Here is a 10,023-nt window from a genome sequence, read left to right as displayed (position 1 = left end):
TTCCCTGCTGCTTTCTGACATTTCCATTTGCTTATGTCATGTCAGTCAAAAGTAATCATACCTATGGATGCTGAATAGTCGTTCCCAATAAAACTAATAGTCATACATCCATTGCTTAAGTCATCACACACAAAATTGTTGAATTAGTTATCACATGCCAAATATTGGCCATCTGTCAAGCAAATCCTATACCTTTCTGTATCATTTTTCCTGGAAATGTCTCCGAAATTGAACAATTGATCTCAGGTGAATTACAGCTGTCACTCATGAGGAGGCTCTACCAAATTGGTGATTTTATGTTTACATGTATTCTACAGTGAACAAGTGACTGTAGCATATTTTTCTTTTGCACAATTCTGTAGGATTACAAACACTTCTACACAATGGAAATGTGAGACGTACGTATTCAGTGTCTCAGTTACTCCCAAGACTCCCATAACATCTACAGTGACTTTACTGCACATTTCAGATGGCTGTACAGGTAGGCCATAGTGCTGTCGTCAGCATTTTCAGGTGTCACCAATTGTTTTTGCAATGGGAAACACTGAAATTATAAACTGTCATAGTGGAAACATGACAATGCCATTTGACTATCTTGTTCATAAAGATGGTGTCAAGACTTTTCATTTTGATGGCACTGACAGTTTCATTGACATGGATACTTGCTTTTGAGGTATGGATAATCAATTCTGTGCATGTGACGTGCTTTTGCAGGCTATCCACTAGGTTTTGCAGTTTGCACTAATTGTTTTGGGAAATGCACTAACTGCTGTGCAAATGTTAATGGTGTTCTGAGAAACGCGCCAAAGCGACTGAGAAAAACTGTAAAATATGTTTCAATAAAATATTGCTGTTGCATTTTGCTGTCTTTTCAAGTTTTGCATTGTGTTATTGTTTTGGCCATGAGTTTAACAGTTTTGAAAACAGTATGTAAGCACATGCAAAATGTCCTGTACGTACAAAGATTTTTGGCAGTTGTTGTGTCTGAGTGAGAAAATAATTCATGAAATTTGAGAGATGTAGTCATTGAATGCATTCTGTGCCAAAACAATGATAACTGGTCCTCAGTTTAGCCCACATAGACTTCTGTTGTGCTCACTGTGTGAGGAGTTTTGCAAACGTGACCTAAGTATTGAGAAATGTGTCCTAGCGTCTGTAAAAAACTGTAAGACTGACTTTTCTGTATTCCTATGTATTGTACACTGTTCCAGATTTTCACATTGTCCACAGTAACCAGAATTTAATCAGTATGATGTCTTAATTCAAGAGGGAGGAAATGAAAAACTGTTCTGAATGGGACGGAGTTGCTTTTCTATCAGCTGAATGGAGTACCTGAAAACGTACTCTTGTCACATCACCTAAAACCCCCATCCTTTTCTAACATTTAGATAAATTAATTTTAACTAACAGGCAAGTTGTTAGACTTTTGTACATATAAATATAAAATAATTATTATAATAAAAAATACATTTTACTCTTTCTGCATTTCTGCTTTATAACTTGAAAACACCAAAACCACCAATGAACTTTCTAACTTATAAACCATAGAACAACTTAATGAACACTATTTGACTTATTTGTATTGATAGATACGGTTGCAGTTGTGTACAACCTTGTATATTCAGGTCTACTTCTGGTTTCCAAGAATTAAAATATATAGTAAATGGGCTGGTTCTGCCTCATTCACAAAAGCCATGTTTCCCCTTCACGCTAGTGCTTTCTGTTTAACATTCACACACCAAAAAAATGCATCTGAGAGCAACTTGGGGTTCACACTTTAGTTGCCAGGGATTGCACTACCAGCTTAACAATTTAGCCAGAGCTTGACAAAGACTGTGCACTGTGAGTTTCACCCACTAGGAGGAGGAATAGTAACATTATCGTTTGGTAAGCTGTGGTCCTAATTGCTTGTATGTGTGTTGTGTGGTGTTAGTTCAGCAAGCATTACACACACACGCAGGTAGGAACAGAGGATTACCGGAGTTGACTCCTTTCTTTATTTTTCTTTTTTCTTCTTCAAAACCACAACCAGAACAACATACTCACTAGCGCCCTCTAGCGTTTCTGGTAAATGCATCTACAGAACAAATGCAATAGTATGTGTGGACACAACAATGTGTCACTGTCAGAGCCTTCAGTGCTGCTATCCTTGTATGGAGTATCTGAAACCTGTGTGTGTGTGTGTGTGTGTGTGTGTGTGTGTGTGTGTGTGTGTGTGTGTGTGTGTGTGTGTGTGTGTGTGTGTTAATACTGTGCTTTGGGGACATGAAGCCACACAGTCACAATATGTGGGCTACCTCCATTGTGAGGTCAATAAGTCCCCATAACATATATCACCAAATTTTAAGGTGAAGGCTTTGCTAAAGGTTAGGGTAAAAGTGCAGTACTGTAACTTGATGGAATGTATTACTAAATTCAGTAATTACCTTAAAGTTGCATTTATGTTGTTACTTGTGCCACAAAGATTCTTCAGATATCTGCACGCCAGGTCGATAGAAAAAAAATCATAAAGCAAACATGCATTTTTTTTTCCTGCACGGTTGCACTGCACTCAGATGCTTTCATTTCGTATGCTGGAGGAGGAAAATTGTGGCGCAGTACAGAGACACAGCTTTTCAGGAGCAGAAATATAGACAGCACTTTTATTTTTATTCCAGAAAAGGGACAAAAGTGTGATGGTAACGGGCAAACTGTTGCCAGGACAGAAACAATCACAATAAGTTCAAACAAAAGTAAAGATTTTTTTAATCTTTACTTTTGTTGTCACACCTTCACGTTCATATGTAAATACTAAAAGAAAGATTGTACGTGTGTCTTCATTAGGATAGGGATTCATGTTGGTATTAGTGTGTGGGACTGTAGCCTAAAGTTTTATATTGTTACGTGATAGTTATGAGACATTGCATTTGAGGTCATTTTATGGAGTAATGAGAAAGTACTGTAGTGAGTAGTGTAACAATTTACTTAGTACTTGGGAAACATGGGAAACATAGAAACCCCAACAATTAGACCCCATATGAGCACTTTGGCTTGCTAATATAAAGCCCCCAGCAGCCCTGACTTATTGCAACATAACTAAGGGAGGATTCAGTGTCACCCTAACTATATGCTTTATTAAAAAGGAAAGTTTTAAGATTAATCTTAAAAGTAGAGAGGGTGTATTTCTCCAAAATCCAAATTGGAAGCTGGTTTTCATAGAAAAGGGGCCTGAAAGTTGAAGGCTCTGCCTCCCATTCCCACAGGTGTAGACCTAGAGGAAATAACGAATGGGAGATGTAAACATTTGCACTGCCATTTACAAAAGCCTTTGTTGGAAGATAAAACGCAAATATTTACTGTAGACTGTCTTAAAGTTGGGTTATGTTGCTTTCCAGCAAAATTAGAAGCATTGCTGGAAAGGTTAATGGTAAATGGACTTGTTCTTATATAGCATATTTAACTATAAATAAACTATATGTAGTTTGTTGCTCAATCTGTCCTGTAATTATAACACATAAAAATTTTGTTGCTTTGCAGATTTTTTTTAATGTGGATTCATTGTAAAAAATACAAATTTCTTTAATAGATTGTGTAAAAACAAAACCTTTTCTGTCATTTTATTGTTTATCTATTAGTTAATAAATTTTGTGTGGTATGAATAGCCACGGGGGAGGCCTTTTTCAGTATGAAAATAACATTTATAAAAGCACCGGTAAAATATTTGACACCCCTGTGTTAGGCGTAAACTAATACAATATGAGGTTGCATGAATTTAAATTTAAATTAATCGGCTGAATCAGAAAACCAATAAATACACTATTTGGTTCTGTTATTAAAGTTCTGGGGAGTTAGATGGGTTAACAACCTCTTTCCCTGAGATAATTTGAGGCAGTCAAAATAATTTTGTACTGACATCATTCGCTCTACATGTGTTCCTCGCAGACACTACGTAATTAACTGTATATCCAGAAAATCCAGCTGGTCATATGACAGTGATTATCTGTTTTCCTCAAGTGTCTGCCTCTGGTCATGTAGTCCTAAAAATACCCCCAGTCCCTGGATTATTGTAATCCAGTCTTCCTCTTTGTACGCGTGTGTGTTTATAGTGCATAGCCTCTATACTTCTTTAACTATATAATACGATTCTTTATGGCAGCAGACTAAAGCTCACAATGCTGCATCTAATACTCTGATAACGTAACAATAAAATTTACCCGAAAAACAAGTTTTGCTTCCAAATCCCAGCTTTTCTTTGACTTCCTCAAGCATTTTTTGGTCGTTTGTATTGTGAGATAATCTCAAATGAATCAACACTTACCATCCTGTTGAGATTAAAACACTTTTATTGTAACAGAGGAGCTGCACAGTGATGTACAACGGAAAGAAGCAGTTGAGACAACAGCTATTAAACTGCCATTAGCGCGTGTGATTAATGAGGAGATCCTTCCATAACTTCCACACCCAATCTAATCTAATGATACCACTCATTCTGTTGTATTACCAGACTCTCGAAATCAGAGGGGGGTTAGTATGTGTGTGAAAGAGGGGTGTGTGTCCTAGGGCAGAGCTGCTGATAATCCATTGGTTGGTGATGCATCTGCAGAAGACAGATGGTCAGTGCAGCCTATGCTGTTGGATGTGGTAAGCTGAGTTTGTAAGCAGTTTTAGCAACCAGGAAGTTGTGTATCAGGATTTCATTCCTCTCTGTGTGTGTGTGTGTGTGTGTGTGTGTGTGTGTGTGTGTGTGTGTGTGTGTGTGTGTGTGTGTGTGTGTGTGTGTATCATTGTGTCCTCCCACTAAGGGATTCTCCCTAAAGAGCTTTGATGCCTTCCCTGCATCACTGCACGGTCTAATCACTCGTACCAGCTGTCAGCATGTCGGCCTCCCTCTTTCCTCTCTCTTCTGGCACCACTTAACCTCAGGTCCTCTGCAGTCGGCCATAATGGACTCTCACGGCATTCGGACTGAAACATGATGAACATACATCAGCCGCTCATTGCTCCGGCGGTGCTGCACAGATGAAGCCCTGCCAGCTATATGTTTTGTCCTTTTATGAATGCGCTGTACTTCAGTATAACCTTAAGCTACTTTATGGACGTGTTAAATTAAGAACACAGATTTTTCACTTTTCTCCACATCACTCTTAAACCATGTGTTCTTCCTAGTTTTGACTTCATTTTTATTCAAATTCAGGTGTTTAGCTAAATCATTTTTGTACATCTGCATACTTACGTTATAGAAACACTGAAATCTACATAATACGTTTAATGATGGAAACATTTAAAGACAAATTTCATTTCGTAACAGATTTTAGATACATTTTATTGGAATTTTCCAAGCTGTAAAACACCTGTTTTATGTTTTGGACGTTTATTTAACTGTTTAAACATACTATCTCTACATAAAGGTTCGATTATTACTTGGAAGTCTCCCAAAAAATCATAATTTCAGAAATATAAACTCTTTATTTTAACATGTAGAGGTCTCAAAAAGTGTACATATCAAACGTCACTATCACTATGTGCACTGTATGTTAAACTGCAGATTGTAAGCATCACCTTTTGTCTCTTTAACTTCCCGAAAGTAGAACTGAGGATTTTATTGCAAGCCCTCAAAGATAGTTACAACCCTGTGAATGTAACAAATGCATCTAGCCTCAGTTTAACATCATTTTGCACCGCTTCACTTCAGTTCTTTCCTGACTGAGAAAGATCTGGTTGCACCATCAGCACAGCTTCTGTATCTGCTGCTGCTGTTAGCAGATTTGCAGCTACAGCTATTTACAGCTGCTCCTTTCAGACAAACGAGCACTACTGATTTCTCAATCAGGGCAAATGATTGTCAGTTCAAAGCTTAATGGTCTGCACATGGATTATTGTCTCATGGCCTGATAATCAAAGTGTCCTTTGGTTCGTACTTTGAGTGTTTAAGGCCTGAGATTACAGAAGAGTTAGATATTGTGATCGACAAACCGCGTTCAAGAAAACTCTGAGAAGCATCGCAGCTTCAGGAGGTTTAGAGACAGACTGGGTGGACTTCAGAAGTGTTTGTCCTTGTGTCTTGTTCCTTCCAAATATTGGAAATTTTCTCCATCCTTGCAGATTTCTAAAGTGTTCTGAGACTGCAAGAACGCTCAGGGGGGGATCATCAGTTTTAACCCCATGCTGCTCCGCCTGCAGTCACTCACACAAGCGACACCTGAACCTGCTGACCTTTTTTGACACCAGGATTTTAAAAAAAAAAGGTTATGGCCCTTTTCCAAGCACCTTGTCCTGCAGTGAGTCCCCTTGTGGAGGGTGAATGGGCAAAAGCTCTCAGTCAGTTGTTGGCAAGTCTAGAACCACCGGATCCTTCCAACTCACCAGAGTGAGTTCTACCATTGCCAAACACTGTGGGAGAGTGCACCGGTAACCACCACCAGATCTGTTACATGGAGCAACATCTCAGAGATAAAGCCTCCATGGCAACCAGCGACATCTGAGATAGACGACCCAATCGATGAGATCCACAGTTCAACCTCCCCATCCCTCCCTCTCCTCTCTCTGTGGTTCTCACTGTTGCACAAAGATAGTACACAGGAGGCATTAGAAAAAAGTTTGGATTCCTTTAATCTGAAAAGCTGCACGTCTGTCTCATCCTATATTGGCACCACACATGATTGCTCAAAAGAGGAGAAACAAAGCAAAAATGTGCTAGTGCCAAAATGGGCAAAGAAGACTTGGCGTGAGGTCGAGAGTAGATCCATCAATCACAAACTTCAGAATCAGAATGAGGACACCAACGTAGGTTGTGTGGTTCTGTCTCTACTCTGTTTATGGCCCTATGGTAATTCACTGATAGTGTGCTGTGACAGTGAATTCTACCAGTGCCATACACAGAACAGGAGGAGAAGGAAGTGAAGTCTGACTATTCTGCAATAGAGCAACAGCACAATTGTGAATCCTGACTGGACCTCCGTGTCTTTTCTGCGAAGCTACCACTAACCTTTTGAAGTTTTGTGTTTTGGTGCCAGTGGTTTTGCAGTCACATGCAGAGTCTGTATCAGAATCAGTAGTGTCCTTCCCTCATCTCTGTTTTGTTTATAGCTCACAGGATAGTGAGTAAATCCAGCTATGCCATCTGCTGCTGGGCTACTGGATCGGACTGTTTATCCCAGTTCACCCACTGTCTTTGAGCTCTAAATGTTAGCACTGGGTAGCTGGGGTGGGGGGGAGGTCTTGGCACTGCATTTATGGCCTCCATGAGAGCCTTCCTGAACACGGTCTGAAGGTCTGCTGTTCGAATTGATTCTGGCTGTAGGGAATGATGTGCTAAGTGATTTTTGAGATGCTTTCAATGGGTCCCAAAGCAGGGCTCATATTCCCGTTTCCGGGAGAGATCGATACTGTAAAAAGCTTGAGTGAGAGAGAGAGAGAGAGAGACAGAGAGAGAGAGAGAGAGAGAGAGAGAGAGAGATCAAAACATCCGAAGTTACTCTGTTTAGCTGGTTGTTTTTAGTTTGTATCTCACAACTGAACAATAATAATTATTAGGTCACACATTTCCAAAAAACCTGATTTTCTATAAATGGAATAAAATGCATTCATGTTTTTATAATCAGACCACAGTGAAAGCTAAGTCCACTGAGCCTTGTGTTATAACTGTGTCTTTATGCAAAATTCTCACATCTTTACATCATGAAATTTGCAGTAATCTGGAGGGAAAAATCATTAAGTTGTCATTTTCAACTTGACTACAGACCATAGTTCCCCGTTTTGTTTTGTTTTTAAATTTCACTCTGCCTATTAAAGTCCTGCGCCGGACATTGCTCCTTACCTTGATCATGTAGTATCCTTATAGCGCTCAAAACCCCATCAGTTAGAAAAACTGAAGAAGCTTCTTCGCTGAACCCACCCTTCAAACAATCCAGGAGTAAAATATTTTCAAAATATTTTTAAACTGTAATGAAGGTGACAAAATTTCCCGACTGGGCAGCATGTGATGGACTTTTTTTGTACTTCTTCAGCCTTCAGAGTCCAAACAGGATCAGATTATTCTCCTGGGCTCCACGTCTCCCTCCCTCGCGGATACTTGCTGGTTTGGGGCAGCAGAGGATTTTCTAGTGGACAGGTAATTAGTTGGTAAGCATCTTAACTCAGTGGCAGTATAGTAATCCATTATGCCCTCCTCCCTTTCCTTCTGCCGCCTTCACACGCAGGTCTACGGAAAATTTCCCCTGCGCCCTTTACGCACTGGACGCGCACTGCAGTGGGAATGATGAGGTCAAGCAGGACTAGTAATCCAACACTGCCCATATTTACTTTAACAAAATATGTGTTGTGGTTAAAAAAAACAAACCACAGAGGAACAAAAGCTTCGTTGTGTAATTAATATATAAAGCAAACAAGAAAAACGAGTATTTTTTTGGCTCTTATTTACCTTCTAGTGTCCGATAAAACTCCAACCGTCGTAATATCTGCAATCAGACCTACCAGCATCCAGCGGGTGTGGCTCACCGCCGCAGCCAGGCCTCAAGTTCCGCGCTCTCATCCCTGCACAGGTCCGAAAGTGTCTCCTAACCTAGGCCTCCTCTACTCCTTGTTTTATACCAGCACGCAGATGTCCCTCCAGAGCTCATTTACCTGCTGTCGGTGATTATTAGACAGATTGCAAGTGGAAAAAGTGTCATCATCCTTTCAGCTGACGCGAGTCCACTGGAGTGGGATAAGACAGGTTTGGGTTACGGCTCTGTCAAAGTTGAGGCTGAAATCCACCCGTGCGCCCTTTGTCCTCTCCATACATTATGAAGGATGCCCAGCCGGTCAGCAGCATCTCCTTCTTCTCCTTCTCCCCCTGCTGCTCAGATTACCCTGAACTAACTAACCAAACTGTACTACTTTACTGTTATAATTACCTGCTCCCCCCGCCCCTTTTAGCAACATTTGCAAACCGGGATTACGAACAGAAGGATCAGTTTAGTCAAATTTGCGAAATTCATCCCCCAGAATCGAGGACCAGAATTGAATAGTTCATCAAACTATTCATTTTTGTTTATTGTTGGTTTGTTCATTTGTTTATGTAACACATTTCAATAGAAAATAAATTCATAACAAAATAACCTGCGTAATACTGCGTGTGGTAAAGCGCCCAAACTAAACCGATGTAGGAACTGGAAACCAGAATGAGCTCAGAAGCGAGCTACTTGTCCGAAAACCGATGAATATTTCATAGGATCCTTATACGTTCGGCCTTAGTCTTCAGAGCATCTCCTCAACACACACACGGACCATCTTCGGGTATTTGTTTTCGTCTTTAATTTGAAAATCTTAAAATGATCGGATTAAAAAGAATACCTCCAAGTTTGTAGTTTTTCAGGCTCAATGTGTATATATGATGAGGTATTTTAGCCGAATTCCCGGGATAATGGTTAAGATCAAAACTGTTTATCTGCCAAAAAAACAAAAAAAACAACAACAAACAAACACTTTCTCAAGCTTCACCTTATACAAGCAGTAGACACAGGAGTTAATAACTCCCTGAACCTGAAGCATCGAAAAGGAAATCAACCATCAATGACATAGAACAGGAATAAAATATAAAAACGGAACATATATTTATATATATACATGCAGAGGCATTTTAATAGCTTTCGTCATACTTACCCGTTTAAAGAATAAACCTCCAAAGTTACGATAAAAAGAATAAAAAAGAATTCTTTTTGTGCTCTTTTGTGAAGACACGTCAACGTTTACTGCCATCCAGTGGACACAGGAGGGACACACGCTATAATGGTTATTCTGTGTGAGACGTTTCCTCCAAAATAAGACCATTTTTATTAAACCTCAAGACTTTACAGAACATCAAGAATTAAAATTTATATAATAGGGATAACACAGGAGTGACAGAGTGCATATTGGGTCAGCTTATGTTTCTAATAACAGCACAGGTGTGAATGATCACCTCTCTTTTAGAAAACAGTGTCAATCCCAGGATTGGAATAAACTGGAATAAACTTCTGACGCTGAGCTTCATTCATGACAGCCAGCATTTTCAGTATTGTGATG

The 10,023-nt window shown here is 39.7% G+C and overlaps 1 long non-coding RNA gene across 1 annotated transcript; it reads right to left on the bottom strand.

Annotated features, from left to right (window-relative positions):
• Window positions 1-4,304: 4,304 nt before the first annotated feature.
• Window positions 4,305-8,494, bottom strand: LOC146569520 (uncharacterized). Its single transcript, XR_014893336.1, has 2 exons — window positions 7,796-8,494; window positions 4,305-4,944 (listed from the first exon to the last, which is right to left on the bottom strand). It is a non-coding gene; the product is annotated as an uncharacterized LOC146569520 (long non-coding RNA).
• Between the last annotated feature and the right edge of the window lie 1,529 nt (window positions 8,495-10,023).

This window comes from Mchenga conophoros, linkage group LG7 (genome assembly GCF_057382185.1).
Source record: "Mchenga conophoros isolate Kocher_MC1m ecotype Shallow Benthic linkage group LG7, M_conophoros_male_GT1.1, whole genome shotgun sequence".
Taxonomy (NCBI): Eukaryota; Metazoa; Chordata; class Actinopteri; order Cichliformes; family Cichlidae; genus Mchenga; species Mchenga conophoros.
Note: the sequence above shows the minus strand (reverse complement) of the source record. Positions and strands in the feature narration are given on the sequence as shown.